General features: G+C 52.4%; 1 long non-coding RNA gene across 1 annotated transcript; it reads right to left on the bottom strand.

Moving 5' to 3' along the window:
- Window positions 1-17,017: 17,017 nt before the first annotated feature.
- On the bottom strand, window positions 17,018-21,265 carry LOC127481342 (uncharacterized). Its single transcript, XR_007908197.1, has 3 exons — window positions 21,181-21,265; window positions 17,805-17,842; window positions 17,018-17,221 (listed from the first exon to the last, which is right to left on the bottom strand). It is a non-coding gene; the product is annotated as an uncharacterized LOC127481342 (long non-coding RNA).
- Between the last annotated feature and the right edge of the window lie 1,071 nt (window positions 21,266-22,336).

The following is a 22,336-nucleotide window of genomic DNA, read 5'->3' as shown; positions in this document are numbered from 1 at the left end:
ACTTTAAGATGATTTCTTCTCAATTTTTGGATTTATTTTTCTACTGCCAGGTCTGAGAGGGGCATCGTGGAACCAAAGGAACCCTGAGACATTTCAGAATCCCACATGTGTTGGGTCTGTCTGAGCTGGAGTTCATTTTCTCACTGCAGGCGTCACAGTGCTGTGCTTTGCATTGGGAGCTACAAAGGGGTTAATCACACCAGTGCTTTGGCAACTGCTGAGCAGGGCTGGTGCAGCATCTGCATTGTCGGCTTCGTCCCTTGAATCGGGGGCAAGATCATGGGAGGCGATACAGACAGGTCAGTTGAGCCAAATGGACCAAAGGGACATTGCAGAATATATGGCGTCAGCTCAGCTACAAGAGTCAGGAAAGGAACAGGAAAGGGGGAAAATCCATTTTTTTACAATACATGCCTTCTGAGCGGTTTCTCTGTGTGGTGAAGCCCTGCTTCCCATGAAGTGGTCAGGTATCGCTGCTGACAGGAAGTAGAGAGAAAATCTTTTTTTTCCCACTTCACTTATGCATGCACAAACTTTGGCTTTTGCTTTAGTAAAGTGCCTGATCTCAAGGTAGAAATAATTTTCCATCTTATTCTGTCTCTTCTGTCTGGCTGGGAAGGGCAGCAATAGAGCAGCTTGGTGGGCACCTGGCATCCAGGTAAGGCCAACCCACTGCAACATTGCAGGGTCTCATGGAACCAAAGGACTGCCTGGAGACTGGGGGAACTCACGGAATCAAGTGGCCGTCGTGGCACTGCCCTGCATCATAGAAGCAAATGTTCCCTGGGAAACTACAGAAACCAGGGACTTAAGGGACATCATTGGGATGTGCGGGACCTCATGGAATTAAACAAACCGTGGGATATCTTTGGAACTTCATGGAATCAAAGGGATAAAACAAAAGAATTAAACCCCATGACCAGAAACCATTGGATCGAACATTTCTTTAATATGCCAGTTGGGGATTCATGGGGGTACTCTGCCATGCATGAATCAAAGAATCAGTATAAATTTCGGCGTATAAATACAGTGATACTTGAAAGACCCTCCCCTTCACAAGCAGTCCAAAATTCTCTTATGATTTTAGGGTCAAATCGCCTCTTAGATTTTATTCGTGGAGCAAGACTGCCATCCAGCGTCCATTTCTTCTGGGAGGGGCAGTCATTTTCACAGAGTGGTCTTCTCCCTTAGCAGGCCTCGTAGTATCTCTGATTGAATCAAAGAATCAGTATAAATTTCAGAGTATAAATACAGTGATACTTGAAAGACCCTCCCCTTCACAAGCAGTCCAAAATTCTCTTATGATTTTAGGGTCAAAAGCCTCTTGGATTTTATTCGTGGAGCAAGACTGCCATCTAGCGTCCATTTCTTCTGGGAGGGGCAGTCATTTTCACAGAGTGGTCTTCTCCCTTAGCAGGCCCCGTAGCATCTCTGATTGATCTATCCGACCCCTAACCCCTAAACTAAATGCTTTAGGACCAACTAAGACGTGTCTTAGAACTTCCCATTTGCTTAAACAATGTATATTTGACTTTCTTCTTAACAGAACAATCTCTTATTAAACAAGTTTTCTGAGGCCTGTAAACTAATTTCTTGAAGATGGGCATATGATACACTCTCTATTAGTTTCCATGTATCATCTACATTCTCTCTCCTACAACTAATTGTAGTCAAAGAAAAGAAAAGACTGCTACCATGCCAAGAAAGCAAACCCCTTTGTTGATTAGGATTTTTATCTAAGAAAAACTTGTGATTTACGAAGCCATTAAGGATGGAGATCCTCTCTCATTTCAGTGCCATTGTGACAATATGGGGCCTCATGTAACACATGGAACACAGACCACTGCACATTCCCAAGCAATCAAGGGGCCATTGTAACACTCCAGGGCCTCATGGAAGACGGAGGCCCCGCAGAGAGACCTCAAATCAGAGGTTTGGGCAATCCTCAACCAGAGGAAGTTAAACAAGGGCAAGTGCCAGATTCTGTCCCTGTGATGGGGCAACCCCGAATGTCTGGATAGACTGGGAATGATATTCTGCATAGCAGCACTGGAAAATGGCCTCTGGGTTCCTAGTGGATGGCCAGTTGGCCAAGAGTCAGTGGTGCTCTAACGGGGGCTCACTGCTCGGTCACAGGAGGGTTTTCAGACACACAAGTCCTTTGCTTGCACACAGACACAGACAGTTCTTGGCAGCAGGGTTAGTATCTCCTGGGGTTCTGCTGCCGCACCAGGAGCCTGGATGCACCTAAGCCCTTGTGGGGTGCCACCTGCTCTGCCACTATCTGAGATGCCCCACCGCCTGAGAGATGGAAACGCGGAGCTCTGTCCAAGAGAAGCACATCCCAGAGCTGCACGCATGGGCTTTGCCAGGATTTAGTACCGTAAATGCAATGTGACACCGAGACACTCTTTGTCCCACATAACTTCAAGGTCTCCCCAGGAGGTTGATGGCAATTGTTCTTGCTCAGGGTCATCTCCCTACACCAACAGCAGGTGTGTGCTCAAGACTTGTCTGTGCAATGCAAACAGATACACCCTGTCTAGTTCTTCCGGTCTCTCCAAGGAAGGTAAAAGAATCTCTGTGTGCCGGGTGAGAAGCCAGTGCTGGAAGTTGTGGTTCTATTGTGAGTGCCAAGAGCGGATGGCAGGTCTGTGATGAATGCCCTGAGGAGATGACCTGGGTTTTCCAGTGCACATGGCAATAGATCACACCCTGCTTTGGTGGTCATTTATGTCCTACGGAGGTGACAGAGATGGGAAAGAGAATGAAATTTTTGAATGTGCCTCTGAGTGCCCCTCAACCTGCTGCAAATGTGCAGATTCCAGCACATCCAGTTCAGGTGTGAGAGGCTGTTCCCTGGTCCTCTGAGTAAGAAGAGCTGGACGAGGGACACAGTAGAACTCGCTTCCTGAGACTGCATCTCCATGAATCCCAGAGCAAGTGCGAGTTTTCTCAGGGGAAGGTGTTTCTCCCATGCACTGCCTCCCCGTGGCACTGGTGCCAGAGTCCCCGACAAAATCACAAGTGGTCTTTGTCCCTAGCAAAAGTGCTCCTGCTGCTAGCCGGGATGTTCCACGAGAAAGGCCAGGAGAGGTTGAACCCGGAGGGCACTGAGCCCGGAGGGATGTTCTGCCTCTCGTGCCCCTCGACCATTCTCGCAAGCGCTTGCCCTGGAGGAAAATTCAGGAGACTCCACGTGCCAAAAGAGAGATGTGAGGGAAGAGACGATGGCGGTGTAAGAAGCACATGGCCTGTCAATTTGAAGATCCTCGATACCAAACACCAACCCCTGCCACCCTGTCCGGCCCCGCCGGTTCTACGGTGCAGAACACGGACCGCTGCCGCGCTGCCGCCGCTGTCGCCTGGCCTCCGCCTCCAACAGCACCCGAGGAGAGCCCGAGAGGCACCGGCACCTGTCCCAGCCCCGGGGCGGATTTGTCGGAGGGGGACAGGGGAGGAGGGAGAGGAAGGCAGAGGAGGCGGAGGCGACCCGCTAGGAGCAGAGAGTCGGGGCTCGCGGGGGCAGCGAGGCGCCGGGAAGCGGATCGGCGGCTGCGGCGTTGTCGGAGAGCGGGGCTGGTGGCGCTGACCGCGGTTTTGATCTGTGCACAGGGCTGGCGGCCGGAGACCGTAGGGACCGGGGCAGCCTCCTGGGGTGGACGTTCATATTCCTCGAGGCTGCCCTCCTGTCTGGTAGATTCTTCACAAAGCTCTTCTCCCGAACTATCTTCCCAGCCCTCCCTCCCTCTGGTCCATAAAGTATTCCCTGGGAACACTCATCTTTTTTTCTTTGTCGAGCCGTTTTTCTTTCCTTGCTTTACTCTCTGTCCTTCAGTGAATTCGTGCAGTCTGTCCTTCCCCTTTCCTACTTTTCTTCCTCTCTTCCCTTGGCTTAATCCCGCAGCTTTCCATTCTTCTGTGACTTCACCAATCCACTTTTCTTTTCCGCTCACCTCTCTCCAGCAAATATTAATGGACATTTCAGCTACTACACACTTTTATATCCTCTTCAAATTCTTCTCCGTATTGGCTTGACTGCTGCTGTGCCCTTTGTTTTGGGAAAAAACATTCAGTGCAAAACCACTTCCGACGGCTTTTCTTCATCTCCCTGCCAGTGTCTGCAGGTAGAGCCCAGGTGCAGCAGGACCCATTGGTAGAGACCAGCGAGAGCAGTGAAATCACCAAGTGCTCACACGCCAACAAACGAAACGGTGATTTTATCCATTCCTACAGCAGCTCCCGGGTCACAGCCCCGAACTCCTCGTACGCGCTGCTAAATGGTCCAGAGAGCTGCTGGCACCAACGGGCTGGCTGTTGGTGACGGGAGACGGTGTTTCCACCGTCCTCTGGCTCTCTGGGCCCAATCATGGGAACGCGGCTCTGTATTCCTGGGCCCTGACGGACACGGACTCATTGACACTGTCGTCTTCAGAGATTTCAGGGGATTCTCTTAGAAACAAAACTCGGTTAATTGGTTCTACGGCAGAGCAAATTAACACCCTTATGAAAACATGGTTTTTCATTCCTACACAGAGCGAAGGCTTGCGACAGAATGCCTGAATGCAAAGTGGTTTATACAGCACAAGGCAACGCAAATCTGGGCGTCCTGCAGTCAGCTGCCATGTGTGTCCCTTGCTTCTCATGAGGCATCGTCTCCTGGTTACTCTGATCCACTCCAGGCAGGAACCGTGATTCTCTTGTTCATGAAGATCTTTCTCTTTGGATAGGAGGAGGGGTTCTTGCCTTGACTGGAGTGTGGAAAAGACAGAGAGAAAGGGTCCGCAAGATTTGGAGTGTCACTCGTCAAGGATCTGAACACTACATCTCGGACGTGTTCTGAAGAAGCTGTGAAGGCAGACAGTGCGAAGGAGCGAGGTGCAACCAAGCCAGACCAAGCGTTAGAGGTGGTGAGAGAGGAAAGCAAAGCAGTAAGAAAGGAGAGACCTCCAGCAATGTGGCCCTGGCCTAAGGAAGGATGGTTGCAGGACCATCCTTCATTAGCCTCTCAGTAAAAATGCAGAATTCTCAGCTTCCTCTAAATGTGTTATCTCTCCTCTGACACTTAAGATGGTAGAAAATTTTCAGGAGCACACAGGCATAAGGAGGGTGAACTCGATAATGCTCTTCCACCTGGGAAGCATGTGAAAGCCTCTGTTTCCTGTGGTGTGATGGGTGCCTGGGATCCCTCTGGACTTGGTTTTGGGAAGGGGTTGGGTGTAAGGGTCTCGATCTGCCAAGCCCCCAGACCTTCAACTGCCCTGGGTGGGCCAGGGCTCTCCTAGCCCCACCACTCGCAAGCAGCACTCTGGTAGTTGCCCCATGTGCTCCCTGCATGTGCGTCAGGGTCTTCATCCTGTTCCCTGCTCATCCCTCAGTACATTCCCTAGAGCATATGCTCTCCTTGCCATCGCTGGAGCTGGGATATCCAGCAGTCCTGCTGGAGCCACGTTCCTCTCAGACTTTGCGTTTTCGCAGAAGAGAAAGGCAAATCTAGAGACACTGGGCTGCTGCCCAGCAGGGCTCATCTCCCTTTCCCGGGGAGCTGGGAGAGAGGCATTCTTCCCAGGCAGATGAAGAAGGACAGGGGAAAAGCCACAGAAGCGGAGGAGACACGTGTTCCCCGAGGAAGCTGCAAGCAGCCCAGAGAGCTGAGGACAGCACGGGAAGATGTGAAAGGTGCAGAAGGGTAGAAGCCGGGAGCTCCCAAAAGCACATCAGCGGGTGTGCAGCAGAGCAGGTGATTGTAACTGGGGATGGGAGGACTGCACTGCGAGCTGACCGGGAACAATCTCTGCTCATGAGTGAGACCCCAGAGCCAGGCAATGCTCAGAATGCCATCGGCTGGGGGAGCCAGACGAGTTGTTGCTTGGGGAGGGAGAAACCCAAAGAGAGCATTTGAGGTACTGAAAGTACAGTTCATTTCTCGGCCCTCCTGCTTCCTTTGCTCCCCCTCTAAGAGATTCGTTTCTGGCAGCTCTCTTCTCTCGGCACAGGGTGGATATTTCTGACACTCTCGGCAAACAGGCACGTTCGTCTCAGCATGAATTTTGGCTACCTCGACGTCACTTTCTACCTGGTACACCTCCTCTCTATATCCCAGCTTTTCATAAATGCATTCTTTTTCCTCCCAGGAAATAGTCAACTGCCTTTTCAGGCCCCGTGGGGGAATACAACTGAATAGAGAAACATCGCTGCAGATCATGTACTTGCTGTCCTTCATGTGTTCACTCCAGGAGATCTTACTTCTCTAAAGAAATAAAGAGGGAAAGAAGTGAAAGCTCAGGCCTCCTTCTCTCTCTGCTCGCCACTTCAACTTCACTATCCCTCTCCGTCTGTCCTCTCCTCCACATGCTACCACCAAAAGATATCTCGGCTCTCTCTGCAGTCACACATTTCTCCTTTTCTAAAGAAAATCAGGAGATCATTCCAAAGCTGCTCCCGGTCTATCAAACTCTCATCTCACTAACTTTATTAATGCATCCCTTTCAACCTGTAGGCTGCCTCTGGCACGACTTCCAGTTTTCCCCGGCTGGTAACATATTCAAATCTCTCTGTTTGCAGTGGGCCATGGCTTACGGGGGCTGCGATACACCGGGAGACCGATCGACGCCTGTGGGGAGCGGAACTGTCAGCAGGAGCATTTCTGCTGGAGACAAATAGCACCTTAGTTTTAGACTTGGGCTGTGGCACCAGTTCTACGCTGAAGTAGTGCATGGGTGAAGCACCTGCCCATGAGAAATCATGGCATGGCATCTCCCAGCCGCTTTGGACCAATGGAGATACAGTCTCCGTGATGAGATCCCAGTTTTGTCACTTCTCCTGCTCAGAAGACTAGGGAACACCTGAAATATGTATGCTTGTCCTGAAAACAGAGAGCTCTAACTATTTGGGCAGCCTGGAGAAAACTGGAGGTCGTGCCAGAGGACCCCTGGAAGCAGAATCTGACGCATTATTAAGTTTAGTGAGATGAGGATTTGATAGGCCAGGGCTAAATTCAGTGTTCTAGCACTGGTGCCTCTTGCACTGCGCTGTGTTTTTTACATCACTTAGCACCCAGGTACTCAAGCCTGTTCTCTTTGTATGGCTGAAAACCCTGTTTTAATAGAAGCGCTAATACCCAACTCGTCTCCATGACGGTGCCCGGAGAGCCAGAGGATGGCGGAAAGACCATCACCCGTCACCCACAGCCGCCCCGTTGGCACCCACAGCTCTCTGGACCATTTAGCACCGAGAAACTCGGGGCTGTGACCCGGGGGCCGCCGGTAGGAATGGATAAATTCACCGTTTCGTATGTTGGCGTGTGAGCACTTGGTGATTTCACTGCTCCCGCTGGTCTCTACCCATGGGTCCTGCTGCACCTGGGCTCTACCTGCAGACACGGGCAGGGAGCTGAAGAAAAACCGTCGGAAGTGGTTTTGCACTGGATGTTTTTGCCCAAAACAAAGGGCACAGCAGCAGTCAAGCCAATACGGAGAAGAATTTTAAGAGGATATAACGGTGTGTAGTAGTTGAAATGTCCATTAATATTCGCTGGAGAGAGGTGAGCGGAAAGGAGAAGTGGATTGGTGAAGTCACAGAAGAATGGAAAGCTGCGGGATTAAGCCAAGGGAAGAGAGGAAGAAAAGTAGGAAAGGGGAAGGACGGACTGCACGAATTCACTGAAGGACAGAGAGTAAAGCAAGGAAAGAAAAACGGCTCGACAAAGAAAAAAAGATGAGTGTTCCCAGGGAATACTTTATGGACCAGAGGGAGGGAGGGCTGGGAAGATAGTTCGGGAGAAGAGCTTTGTGAAGAACAAACGAGACAGGAGGGCAACATCGAGGAATATGCACGTCCACCCCAGGAGGTTGCCCCGGCCCCTACGGTCTCCGGCCGCCAGCCCTGCGCACAGATCAAAACCGCGGTCAGCGCCACCAACCCCGCTCTCCGACAACGCCGCAGCCGCCGATCCGCTTCCCGGTGCCTCGCTGCCCCCGCGAGCCCCGACTCTCTGCTCCTAGCGGGTCGCCTCCGCCTCCTCTGCCTTCCTCTCCCTCCTCCCCTGTCCCCCTCCGACAAATCCGCCCCGGGGCTGGGACAGGCGCCGGCGCCTCTCGGGCTCTCCTCGGGTGCTGGTTGGAGGCGGAGGCCAGGCGACAGCGGCGGCAGCGCGGCGGCGGTCCATGCTCTGCACCGTAGAACCGGCGGGGCCGGACAGGGTGGCAGGGGTTGGTGTTTTGTATCGAGGATCTTCAGATTGACAGACCATTTACTTCTTACACCGCCATCGTCTCTTCCCTCACATCTCTCTTTTGGCACGTAGAGACTCCTGAATTGTCCTCCAGGGTAAGTGCTTGCCGGAATGGTCGAGGGGTACGAGAAGCAGAACATCCCTCCGGGTTCAGTGCCCTCCGGGTTCAACCTCTCCTGGCCTTTCTCGTGGAACATCCCGGCTAGCAGCAGGAGCACTTTTGCTAGGGACAAAGACCACTTGTGGTTTTGTCGGGGGCTGTGGCACCAGTGCCACGGGGAGGCAGTGCATGGGAGAAACACCTTCCCCTGAGAAAACTCGGACGTGGCATAACCCCTCGCACTTGCTCTGGGATTCATGGAGATGCAGGCTCAGTAAGCGAGTTCTACTGTGTCCCTCGTCCAGCTCTTCTTGCTCAGAGAACCAGGGAACAGCCTCTCACACCTGAACTGGATGTACTGGAATCTGCACATTTGCAGCAGGTTGAGGGGCACTCAGAGGCACATTCAAAAATTTCATTCTCTTATCTCTGTCACCTCCGTAGGACATAAATGACCACCAAAGCAGGGTGTGATCTATTGCCATGTGCACTGGAAAACCCAGGTCATCTCCTCAGGGCATTCATCACAGACCTGCCATCCGCTCTTGGCACTCACAATAGAACCACAACTTCCAGCACTAGCTTCTCACCCGGCACACAGAGATTCTTTTGCCTTCCTTGGAGAGACCGGAAGAACTAGACAGGGTGTATCTGTTTGCACTGCACAGACAAGTCTTGAGCACACACCTGCTGTTGGTGTGGGGAGATGACCCTGAGCAAGAACAATTGCCATCAACCTCCTGGGGAGACCTTGAAGTTATGTGGGACAAAGAGTGTCTCGGTTTCACATTGCATTTACGGTTCTAAATCCTGGCAAAGCCCATGCATGCAGTTCTGGGATGTGCTTCTCTTGGACAGAGCTCCGCGTTTCCGTCTCTCAGGCGGTGGGGCATCTCAGATAGTGGCAGAGTAGGTGGCACCCCACAAGGGCTTAGGTGCATCCAGGCTCCTGGCGTGGCAGCAGGAAACCCCATGAGATACTGCCCCTGCTGCCATGAACTGTCTGTGTGTGTGCAAGCGAAGGACTCGTGTGTCTGAAAACCCTCCTGTGACCGAGCAGTGAGCCCCCGCCAGAGCTCCAATGACTCTTGGCCAACTGGCCATCCACCAGGACCCCAGAGGCCATTTTCCAGCGCTGCTATGCAGAATATCATTCCCAGTCTGTCCGGACATTCGGGGTTGCCCCATCACAGGGAAAGAATCTGGCACTTGCCCTTGTTGAACTTCCTCTGGTTGAGGATTGCCCAAACTTCTGATTTGAGGTCTCTCTGTGGGGCCTCCGTCTTCCATGAGGCCCTGGAGTGTTACAATGGCCCCTTGATTGCTTGGGAATGTGCAATGGTCTGTGTTCCATGTGTTACATGAGGCCCCATATTGTCACAATGGCACTGAAATGAGAGAGGATCTCCATCCTTAATGGCTTCTTAAATCACAAGTTTTTCTTAGTGAAAAATCCTAATCAACAAAGGGGTTTGCTTTCTTGGCATGGTAGCAGTCTTTTCTTTTCTTTTAAGACTACAATTAGTTGTAGGAGAGAGAATGTAGATGATACATGGAAACTAATAGAGAGTGTATCATATGCCCATCTTCAAGAAATTAGCTGACAGGCCTCAGAAAACTTGTTTAATAAGAGATTGTTCTGTTAAGAAGAAAGTCTTACATTGTTTAAGCAAATGGGAAGTTCTAAGACACGTCTTAGCTGGTCCTAAAGCATTTAGATTAGGGGTTAGGGGTCGGATAGATCAATCAGAGATGCTACGAGGCCTGCTAAGGGAGAAGACCACTCTGTGGAAAGGACTGCCCCTCCCAGAAGAAATGGACGCTAGATGGCAGTCTTGCTCCACGAATAAAATCCAAGAGGCTATTTGACCCTAAAATCATAAGAGAATTTTGGACTGCTTGTGAAGGGGAGGGTCTTTCAAGTATCACTGTATTTATACTCCGAAATTTATACTGATTCTTTGATTCAATCAGAGATACTACGAGGCCTGCTAAGGGAGAAGACCACTCTGTGAAAATGACTGCCCCTCCCAGAAGAAATGGACGCTGGATGGCAGTCTTGCTCCACGAATAAAATCCAAGAGGCGATTTGACCCTAAAATCATAAGAGAATTTTGGACTGCTTGTGAAGGGGAGGGTCTTTCAAGTATCACTGTATTTATACTCTGAAATTTATACTGATTCTTTGATTCATGCATGGCAGAGTACCCCCATGAATCCCCAACTGGCATATTAAAGAAATGTTCGATCCAATGGTTTCTGGTCATGGGGTTTAATTCTTTTGTTTTATCCCTTTGATTCCATGAAGTTCCAAAGATATCCCACGGTTTGTTTAATTCCATGAGGTCCCGCACATCCCAATGATGTCCCTTAAGTCCCTGGTTTCTGTAGTTTCCCAGGGAACATTTGCTTCTATGATGCAGGGCAGTGCCACGACGGCCACTTGATTCCGTGAGTTCCCCCAGTCTCCAGGCAGTCCTTTGGTTCCAGGAGACCCTACAATGTTGCAGTGGGTTGACCTTACCTGGATGCCAGGTGCCCACCAAGCTGCTCTATTGCTGCCCTTCCCAGCCAGACAGAAGAGACAGAATAAGATGGAAAATTATTTCTACCTTGAGATCAGGCACTTTACTAAAGCAAAAGCCAAAGTTTGCTCATGCATAAGTGAAGAGGGAAAAAAAAAGATTTTCTCTCTACTTCCTGTCAGCAGCGATACCTGACCACTTCATGGGAAGCAGGGCTTCACCACACAGAGAAGCCGCTCAGAAGGCATGTATTGTAAAAAAATGGATTTTCCCCCTTTCCTGTTCCTTTCCTGAGCTCTTGTAGCTGAGCTGACGCCATATATTCTGCAATGTCCCTTTGGTCCATTTGGCTCAACTGACCTGTCTGTATCGCCTCCCATGATCTTGCCCCCGATTCAGGGGACGAAGATGACAATGTAGATGCTGCACCAGCCCTGCTCAGCAGTTGCCAAAGCACTGGTGTGATTAACCCCTTTGTAGCTCCCAATGCAAAGCAGAGCACTGTGACGCCTGCAGTGAGAAAATGAACTCCAGCTCAGACAGACCCAACACATGTGGGATTCTGAAATGTCTCAGGGTTCCTTTGGTTCCACGATGCCCCTCTCAGACCTGGCAGTAGAAAAATAAATCAAAAAATTGAGAAGAAATCATCTTAAAGTCATGCTAAGCCTGTCTTCTACAGTCCAGAATCTATATATGTGTGACTGCAGATACCTGGGATGAGGGTAGATGCTCAGAGGAATTCATGGGTTTGATCTAGGAAACCTGTCCCAAAGTTTTCACTGCCTTTTCCTCCTTGGACATTTCCTGATGCCCGGAGGAAGCTCATGGCCAACAGCAGCTCCATCCCCCACTTCCTCCTCCTGGCTGCAGCTCTTGCACTTCTGCTTCTTCCTGGGCATCTCCCTGGCTGCCCTCCTGGGCAACGGCCTCATCCTCAGCGCCGTAGCCTGCCACCACCACCTGCACACTCCCCAGGGACTTCTTCCTGCTCCACCTCTCCCTCACACACCCGGGCTGCATCTGCACCACTCTCCCCAAAGCCATGGCCAATTCCCTCTGGAACACCAGGGGCATGTCCTACTCAGGATGAGCTGCACAGGTGTTTTTTGCTTTTCTTCTTGATCACAGCGGAGCTTGCCCTTCTCACCATCATGTCCTATGACCGCTACGTGGCCATCTGCAAAGCCCTTCACTACAGGACCCTCCTGGGCAGCAGAGCTTGTGCCCACGTGGCAGCAGCTGCCTGGGCCACTGGGAAGCGGGTCTGGCCCTGGGGCTGCAGGAGCTGCCGCCTGAGCTGATGATCTCCTGAGCAGTCCAGACATGCAGTCACTGTCCCTGTCCTCTATTGCCTCCCTTTCTTGCTGCACGACCAGAAACGACTGTGCTGCTCTGCTGGGCTGGGGCGGGGCAGGGAGATGGGGGGACCAGGGAGGGGCTGGTCTGGGCAGTTCCAGTGACTAGAAAACCCCAATGTTCATCTGAAGTGTAGGAGTGGGCAGGGTGGGAGCATTACAGGGCTGAGGTGGCTCCAGGCTCTGGGAGTGGTAGCAGGAGCCCAGGGAGACACTGTCCCTGCTGCAATGAACTGCCTGTGTGTGTGCCAGGGAAGGACTCGTGTCTCTGAACACCCCCGTGTGTGCATCAGTCCAGCTCAGGGTTGGACACCTCTCAGAGCCCTGACACATTTCTCTGTGTGACTCCAGGAAAACCCCCACTGTGCCAGGGAGTTACCAGATCCTTTACTGTCACCCTCCTGGTGTCCTGTGTAATGATGAAACTAGAAAAGGTGATCATCATACCCTGGTAATTTTCTAAGAGGAGAAATGTCACTGCTGGAAAGAAGTGTCACTGCTGGAAAGAAGTGCCACTGAAGAGGTGAGAAGAGGGAACATCATTGTTTCCTTCAGTCTGTTCCACAGCAGGTTCCCCTGGAGCCCCAGGGACACCTGTGGGGAACCCAGAGGGGCAGAGAAAGGGCTGCCTTTGGCTCTTGCTGTGCTGCTCAGCTGGGCCGGGCTCCTGGCACACAGGGAAATCCTGGAAAGCGGGCAGCACAGCAGAGAGACAGCTCTGCCCAGGAGCAGCTCCTCTGCACAGCCCAGCAGGGCCGAGGGCACTGCCTGTAGGCACGAGAAAAGAGAAGAAAGGCAAAGGGAGGTTAAAGGCAGCAGAAAGATGGCAGGTGTTCAGCTGAGACTTCCCCAGGGGACACAACTTCACACTCCTCTGCAGAGTGAGTCTACAGGTGCAGGGCAATGTCGCTTGTGTTCCTGGAGGAATCTCCTAAAGCTACCACATCCCACAACCTTGCACATCCGTCAGGACTCTCCCAGTTTCTCTGTTGCACAGGAGGAGGATGTTCTCCAGGGCAGGCCTTCCCTGCAGCACCGTCAGAGGGACAGCGCAGGTGGGCTCCTTCTCCCAGGGATGGCTGCGGGCTGGGAAGGTGGGGGTGCAGCCAGGGATGCCCGGGGCTGTCCTGCAGAGCAGGGTCCCTGTGCTCCGGGGTTCTTTGTGCCAGGGCAGGGACTTTGCTGCCTGCTGGGGTCAGGTCTCATCCTGCCTGGGTAGTTGCCCACCCCTCTGCAGGGAGAAGCTGTCGGTGGGTGGTGAGAACCCCAGCAGGAGCCAGGCAGGTTCTTCCTGCCGTTGGATGAGGTGTGTGTGGTCAGGGCTGTGGGAGGTCAGGGCTGCTCCCAGATCCAGATCACACCAGCACATTTCCAAGAGCACTGTCAAATGGGAAGGACAAAGCACAATTATTAGGAAGGAATGGAGCTTTTCTCAGTCAGTGTTTTCAGTTTCCTACTCCTGAGGAATCTGGGGGTTGAGAAATGGAAAAGGAGCTCCCATGTTGGACAAGTCACTGAGACTCCTGAGCTGTAACTTGGAATGCACAAGTGCTTCTGTAAGCAACTTCCTAAAGTGCTTTCGGTCTCTGCTCTGCTTTTGACAGAAGCAGCATCACTTCTGCTGGACCCATCTGTTTTTTCTTTATCTGCCCTTTTCCACCTGCAAAAAGAAAAGTTGCCCAGTCAGTGCGCTGCAAACAGGCAGGTTTCTCTCAGGCCACAGTGAGTGCACAGACATTCGGATGGAGTGGTGACAGGGAAGTCATGAATGGATTTCTGATGTTGAGTCTACTGTTTTGAAATCAGAAAATGTAGTGTTGAAGTCATCGTTAGCCTTTGAGAGGGAAACGGGAGAAAAATCGGATAAATTTGTTGCTAAAAATGAGCTGCTTCAAACTGAGGTTGACCACCTTAAAAGTCTTGTTAAAATTTGGATGATTACGAAACAGTCAACTCACGGATTACCCCCATCAATACTAGACAATGCCTGCAGTATAAAGGCATAAAGCCCTCCCAGCCCATCCAGGAACCCTCAAATCCCATCCCGGTCCCACAGGACACTCCCAACTTCCCCTTAAACCCTCCGAGGCCCCCAGACTGCCTCCCAGACCCACAAAAACCCACAAGATGCCCCCAAACCCCTCCCAGTTACCTCCAGCCCTCCCAGGACCTTTCAAACCCTCTCCTAGTTGCCCCCTTCCCCTTGAGTATGCCCCCAAACTCTCTCCCAGTTCCTTCCCACATCCCCGACGATTCCCCAAAACCCCTCACAGCTGCCCCAATCTCCCCAACCTCCCTCCCAAACCCCCAAACTCCCCCAAACCCCTTCCCAGTTACCTCCACGACCTCCAAGCCCTTCTCAGCCTCCCCATTCCTCCCCAAAGCCCCTCCCAGTTGCCGGCCCGTCCCCCAGGCTCGGGTGAGGAGGTGCCCCAGGCTGACGGGCCCGCCCAGGCAGGGGCGGTTCCAGCAGCATGTCAGGAGCCACCCCCTGCCCCGAAAGCTCCCACCCGCCCTGGAGCCGCCTCAGCTGCCCCTGCAGGGGAGAAATCCAGGCCGGAGCAGAGCAGGGGGCAGGGCCGGGCTGGGACCTCAATGGATGGGGGCACTGGGAGAGCAGGGGAGAGACCGGGATGGGCTGAGGGGGCACTGGGAGAGAGGGGAGACACTAGGATGGGCTGAGGGGGCACTGGGAGGGAGAGGGGAAAGTTTTTTGCCCCTTTCCTGGGCACTTGAACACCCTCTGCACACCCGTTCCTGGCCGTGCCGGCTGTCCTTCCCCCCCAAGCCATGAAGAGGTTTTGGGGCTCCCTTGTGGGTCGCAGTCAATAGAACGGCTCTGCTGGAATGACATTGCCAAATTCTGCTGGGCCCCTGTCCTTGTGCCGGTGAGTCACCCGATAGAACGTCGAAACTTCCGCGGGGGCTGCCGGGAGCAGGGCGGGGGGGGGAGGGGAGGGGAGGATCGGGATTGAACCCGATTGGTCCTGATCGATCCCGGCCCCAGGGTCTCCCCCCGCCGTGCTGTTTTTCACGTGCGGCCCCAACGAGGCCATGGTGGTGTGGGGTGAGTTCAGGGGGTCCGGGGGCTCCTGGTGACCCCTCCGAATCTCCCCCAAGACTCTCAGGAACCGCCCAGATCCCCCCCGAGACTCCTGGGGACCCCCTGCCTTTTCCCCTCCTCCCCCAAATCTTCTGTGCATCCCCTTAACCCTTGAAAATCTCCTGGGACCACCTCAGACCCCCAGACTCCCTCCTGGGGACCCCCAAACACTTTTCAGGACTCTTGGGCCCCTCCCGACCCCCTCCTAGAGTCTTTTGGGTGTCACCAACCCTTTACGGCGGATTCCTCCGTCCATTTTTCCACCCCGGACTGCTGGGGGTCCACCGCCCCAAGAAACTACTGGGAACTCCCCAGTGTCCCACCACGAGATTCCTGGGTCCCTTCCCCCCCCCAGCCCCCTGTGGGTGCCCCCATCCTTTCTTCCCCTCAAAAATATTCCTGGGGGTCCCCCAATGTCTCTTCCAGCCCCCATCCTGCCAGGGATGGATTTGGGGGGATCTCCTTCCCCTTCCCTCTGGCCCGAAGGCAAATGCCCTCGCTGTCCTTCTTCCTTCGCCCCCAGGCAGAAAAGAGAAGAGAAACAGCCAGTTGGCCCTGGCAGGTGTGGGTGTGTGCAGGCTGTGGTTGAGTGGTTGAGAAGGGAGAGGAGGGGGCTGGTGTTTGGGCCAAGTCCAGCAGGTGATGTCTTTGGTGTCTGGCAGTCCTTGGTCGGCTCCACGACCATCCAGCTGTCAGTGTTCATGACATACCCATCAGCCCTTCTCTTCTTGCCAACCCTAAGCTGCTCCTAAGTTCTCTTGCTGTCAGTTCATAAAGAGGTCTTGTCAAGTGTTACTGATTTAGAAACTAAAGCCTGACATCTTTGTCTTTGCCAAAGATGTGTGTGAAAGGGCAGTGCTGTTGCAAAGCAGTGTTGAGCTTCACATTGGGTGACTTGGCAGCTTCCTCTGCATCACCCATGCACCCTGGGTTTCTTTGAAAAGTACTTTTCACTCCAAATGTGACACCACATTAGCCTGTAGGACATCCTGTCCCCAAATGGATAACTGTAAATATTAATAATTAAAAAGTGCCCCCCTCCATTATTCAAGAAAAGCTTGTATCTCTGTACTAAAAGCATCCAAGGGTCACGTCCCCCAGTTTTCTATCTGGCACATGGGTAGGGCTGCACTCTGGGGGTGTGGGGCTTTGGTTCTTTGGTTGCCAGGGGCCACTGTGAGTCACTGAGCCGGGGTGGGGACAATGGGCAGGGTTGGCTGGGACAGGCTGTGGCACCTGTGACATAAAAGGGAAGTGTCCCCGTGGGGCAGCTCTGCAGGGCCCATCAGGGGATGCTGCCCAGTGCAGCCTGTGCTGTGGGGAGCACGCACACAGGGAGAGGCTGGGCCGGACGAGGGCCAGGGCAGCAAGACCGCCCCAGGGAGTGGGTTCTGCCCCTGCCTGCAGGGCCCAGCCCCTGGCAGGAGCGCCTTGGGCAGGGCCCGGTGCTGCTGCTGGGGCAGGGGGTGAGGCCTTGCTGCCTGCCAACTGCCTGGGCCCCTGTCCTTGCTGCGCCACATCCCCGAGGCTCCATCCCCGCTCCCCCAGTGCCAGTTCCCTCCTTCCCAGCCCCAACCAAGCCCTTCTCTGTGTCCTCCTGCAGGCCATGGCTTTCACAACATTCCTTTTGGTGCTTGTGCAAAGCATCATCCATTCCCTGCGGGCAGTCGGGGAGGGGCTGCACAAGACTCAGTGAGCTTGGAGGTCTTTTCCAAGCTGAAGGACTCTTGGATTCTGTGATTGTGTGCTGGATTCAGCAGGGTCCGTGTTAGCAGCATTAGTTTGCTCCCAAAGTTTCCTCGCGGTCAGCTCTTGTGGCCTAAGGCTTGAGCTCCTTTAACTCCTTGTGCTGAGCTACTGATGGGAAAGGAGAGGCCTCTGCGAGCAGATTCCTGGTGTTCCCTGTAGAACAGTGAGGGAGAAGGTGTAGTCAAGTGGGAAGAGAAGTACTGTTTGTGTGTGGCCTCCTATGTGGCCTTGGCGCCTTTGAGGGGCTTGAAGGAGAAAAGAGCTTTGTTAAAGTGAGAAGTGAAATAGTGTGTTGGCTGTTCTCTCTGCAGGGAGAAGCTGTCGGTGGGGGAGGGGTCACAGAATGGGGGAGAGGCTGTAAAGTGGGGGAGGGGTCACAGAGTGGGAGAGGGGTCACAGAATTGGGGAGGGGTCACAGAGTGGGGGAGGAGCCACAGAGTGGGGGAGGGGCCATAAAGTGGGGGAAGGGTTTGAGAGTGGGGAAGGGGCCATAAAGTGGATGAGGGGCCATAGAGTGGGGGAGGGGTCAGAGAGTGGGGGAGGGGCCATGAAGTGGGAGAGGGGTCACAGAGTGGGGTAGGGGCTACAGAATGGGGTAGGGGCCACAGAATGGGGAAGGGACCATAAAGTGTGGGAGGGGCCACGGGGTGGGGGAGGGGTGACAGCCTGGACTCGGGGGGTCTGGGCAGTGACCTCGGGGAGGGGGAGGGGTCAGGGCATGGGGTAGGGGTCTCACCTGATCCCGGGGCTATCGAGGCCATGGCGGGGCCGAACCTGGTGGGGACACCCAAGTTTTTCCCAAATTTCCCCTCATTTTTCCCAGTTTTTCATCCATTTCTCCCAAATTTCCCACTCTTTCCCCAATTTTCCCCCCATTTCCCCAATTTTTCCCAAATTTCCCCATTTTTCTCAATTTTTCCCCATTTTTTTTCCAAATTCCTTCCATTGTTCCCAAATTTCCCCCATTTTTTCCCATTTTCCCCAAATTTCCCCCCATTTTTCCCAACTTTCCCCAATTTTTCATCCAATTTTACCCAAATTCCCCCATTTTTTTCTCAATTCACCCCATTTTTCCCAAATTTCCCCATTTTCCCCAAATTCTGCCATTTTTCCCCAATTTTTTCCTAAATTTCCCCTAATTTTTCCCAATTATCCCCCATTTTTCCTGATTTTTCACCCATTTTCCCCAAATTTCTTACTTTTTTCCCAGTTTTCCCTCCATTTCCCCTCAAAATCCCCCATTTCCCCAAATTTCTGACTTTTTCCCCAAAATTTCCCCCGTTTTTCCACATTTTCCCGGATTTCCCCCCAGTTTTCCTAAATTTCCCCCCATTTTTCCCCATTTTTATCAATTTTCCCCAAATTTCCCACTTTTTTCTCAAATTTTCCCCCATTTTTCCCAATTTTTCATTCGTGTTCACCAAATTTCCCACTTTTTTCCCCAATTTTTCCCCATTTTCCCCCAAATTCCTGGTTTTTTCCCCCCATTTTTTCCCACTGGGGAAATTTGGGAAATTTGGAAAACTGGGGACCCAAAAATCCAAGAAAATGTGGGGGAAAAATGTGGGGGAAATCTGGAGAAAAATCTGTGAAAATGTGGGAAAAATGGGGGGAAAATCAGGAAAATGGTGAAAAAATCTGGGAAAATGTGGGCAAATGGGGAAATTGCGGAAAATTCTGGGAAAAATGTGAGAAAAATCCAGGGAACTGGGGAAAAATGGGGGAAAATGTGGGAAATTCTGGGGAAAATGGGGAAAAATATGGGAAAATATGGAAAAATGAGGGAAAAAAGGGGGAAAATGGGGAAAAATGTGTGAAAATCTGGGAAAATGTGGGAAAAATGGGGGGAAATCTGGGAAAATGGGGGGAAATGGAGAAAAAATCCGGGAAAATGGGGAAAAAATTGGGAAAAAACTGGGAAAATGGGGAAAAATTGGGAAAAACCCTGGGAAATTCTGGGGAAAATGGGAGAAAATCTGGGAAAAATGTGGAAAAAATGGGGGGGGAAAGGGGAAAAAATAGGAAAAATCTGGGAAAATAGGGAAAAAATGGGGGGAAAATGGGGAATATTCTGGGAAAATCTGGAAATATGGGGAAAAAAATCTGAGAAAAATGGGGGAAAATGAGGAAAAATCTGGGAAAATGTGGAAAAAATGTGGGAAAAATCATGGCAAATGGGGGGAAATTGGGAAAAAATCCGGGGAAATGTGGGAAAAAAAGGGGGGAAATCTGGGAAAATGGGGAAAATAATTGGGAAAAAATCTGGGAAAAAATGGGAAAAATGAGGAAAAATCTGGGGAAATAGGGAGAAAATCTGGGAAAATGTGGGAAAAAATTTGGGAAAATGTGGGAAAATGGGGAAAAATCTGAGAAAATGGGGGTGAAATGGGGAAAAATCTGGGGAAAATGGGGAAAATGGGGAAAAATCTGGGAAAATGTGAAAAAATTGGGAAAAACTGTGGGAAAATGGGGGAAATGAGGAGAAATCCGTGAAAATGGGGGAAAATGAAGAAAAATGTGTGAAAATGGGAAAAAATGGGAAAAATCCGGAAAAATGGGGAAAATCGGGAAAAATCAAGAAAAATGGGGGAAAATCTGGGAAAATCTGGGAAAATCTGGAAGAAAATCTGGAGAAAAATCTGAGAAAATGTGGGAAAAATGGGAAAAAATGTGGGAAAAATCTGGGAAAATGTGGGAAATTCTGGGAAAAGTGGAGGACAAATCTGGGGAAAATCCGGGAAAATGGGGAAAAAATAGGGAAAAATCTGGGAAAATCTGGGAGAAATCTGGGAAAATGGGGACAAACTGGGGGGGGAAATGCTGGAAATTCTGGGGAAAATGAGGGGAAATGGAGAAAAATGGGAAAAAATCCCAGAAAATGAGGACAAAAGGGGAAAGATTTAAAAAAATGGGAAAAAATCTTGGGAAAATCTGGGAAAAATGGGGAAAAATCTGGGAAAATCTGGGAAAAATGAGGAAAAATCCGGGAAAATGTGGAAAAAATGGGAGAAAATCCAGGAAATGGGGAAAAATGGGGAAAGATAAAAAAAATTTTGGAAAAATGGGGAAAATATGGGAAATTCTGGGAAAAATCCAGGAAAATGGGGGAAGAAATCTGGGCAAATCTTGGAAAAATGTGATAAAAAATCGGGGAAAATGTGGAAAAAATGGGAAAAAAAATCTGGGAAAATCTGGAGAAAAATGTGTGAAAATCTGGGAAAATGTGGGAAAAATGTGGAAAAAATGGGGAAAAATGGGGAAAATGGGGGGAAAATCTGGGAAAATCTGGAGAAAATGGGGAAAAATCTGGGAAAATGGGGTAAAAATGGGAAAAAATCAAGGAAAATGTAGGAAAATTGGGAAAAATCTGGAAAATGGGGGGGAAAGGGGGAAAAATTCAGGAAAATGTGGAAAAATGGGGGAAAATCTGGGAAAAATGGGGGGAAATGTGGAAAAATGGGGAAAAATATGGAAAAACTGGGTTAAACTGGGAGGAACTGGGAGAAACTGGGCCAGAGGGAAAGGGATGTTGCCATGGAAATGTGAGCCAGCCCCTCCCCCACCCGGCCCAGGGCCCACGGGGGGGGAACTGGGTTAAACTGGGACATACTGGGAGGCACTGAGGGGGACACTGGGAGTTACTGGGAGCTACTGGAAGCTACTGGGGGGGTCACTGGGGTTACTGGGATGGACACTGGGGTTACTGGGAGCTACTGGGGGGGTCACTGGGGTTACTGGGAGTTACTGGGAGCTACTGGGGGGCTTACTGGGAGTTACTGAGAGCTACTGGGGTGGACACTGGGGTTACTGGGAGTTACTGGGGTGGACACTAGGATTACTGGGAGTTACTGGGAGCTACTGGGATAGACACTGGGGTTACTGGGAGCTACTAGGAGCTACTGGGGGGGTCACTGGGGTTACTGGGGGGGTCACTGGAGATACCAGAGGCATTACTGGGGTTACTGGGAGCTACTGGGAGCCACTGGGAGCGGTCCATCCCCCTCCCTCCCCAAGGTCACCCCAAGGACACGGAGGGGGGGGAGCGGGGGAAGCCCTGCCCCCTCCCAGTCCCTCCCAGTCCCTCCCAGTTCCCTCCCAGTCCCTCCCGGTACCTGAACTGGTCACACTGGGAGCGGCTCCAGGTCCCCCCTCCAGTTTGGGCCCCCGGGGCTATTTTTGGGACCCGGTGATGTCACGGGGGGGAGGGGCCTCGAGGGGGCGGCCCCTCCCCTCTCCCTTCCCAGTACAGACCAGTAAGGGACCAGTAACGGCCCCAGTGGGGGGGGGGAGGGGAAGGAGGGAACACTGAGGGTGGGGATGGAGCAGGATGGTCCTTGAACATGGGGGAAGGGCAGGAGGTTTCCTGAGGGTGGGGGAAGGGCAGGACCGTCCCTGAGGGTGGGGGAGGGGTAGGCGGGTCCCTGAGGGTGGTGGAGGGGCAGGAGGGACCCCGAGGTGGGGGGAGGGGCAGGAGGGTCCTGAGGGTTGGGGAGGGGCAGGGAGGGACCCCGAAAGTGAAGGAGGGGCCCTGAGGGTCCCTGAGGATGGGGGAAGGGTAGGAAGTTCCCCGAGGCTCGGGGAGGGGCAGGAGAGTCTCTGAGGTTGGGGGAGGGGTCCTGCGGGCCCCTGAAGGTGGGGGAGGGGCAGGGAGGGCTCCTGAGAGTGGGGGAGGGGTAGCAGGTTCACTGGGGGGAGGGGAAGGAAGGGACCCTGAGGGTGGGGAAGGGACAGGAGAGACCCTGAGGGTTGTGGAGGTGCAGGAAGGGGGGGAGGGGCTTTGGGGGGGCCCTTAAAGGTGGAGGGAGGGGCTGAAAGTGGGTCCATCATTGGGAGGGGACACGCCCACCCAAACCCCAGTAAGTCCCAGTTGAGCTCCCAGTTCAGGGAGGGGGAGAGGATGCAAAAGACACGCCCACTTGCAGAGGCTATGGCCACCTTGGGATGGGACACGCCCACCAGGGAGAGACCACGCCCACCTAAAGAAGGGACACGCCCACCCGCAAACCACTAAGTCCCAGCTGAGTTCTGCCTTAACTGGTCCTTACTGGTCCCACCACCCCATTCCGCGTTCCAGTGACCCGTACTGGTCCATACTGGTTTATACTGGTCTATACCGGTCTATACCAGTCCATACTGGTCTATACTGGTTTATACTGGTCTGTACTGGTCTGACCTTGATGGAGATGATGAAGCTCCCCCAACCCCCTTAACTGGTCCTTACTGGTCCCACCACCCCATTCCCTGTTTCAGTGACCCGTACTGGTTTAT

The sequence above is a fragment of the Manacus candei genome, unplaced genomic scaffold (assembly GCF_025592945.1).
Source record: "Manacus candei isolate 608988 ecotype Guabito, Panama unplaced genomic scaffold, ASM2559294v1 h1tg000078l, whole genome shotgun sequence".
Taxonomy (NCBI): Eukaryota; Metazoa; Chordata; class Aves; order Passeriformes; family Pipridae; genus Manacus; species Manacus candei.
This window is presented reverse-complemented; position numbering and strand designations above follow the sequence as displayed.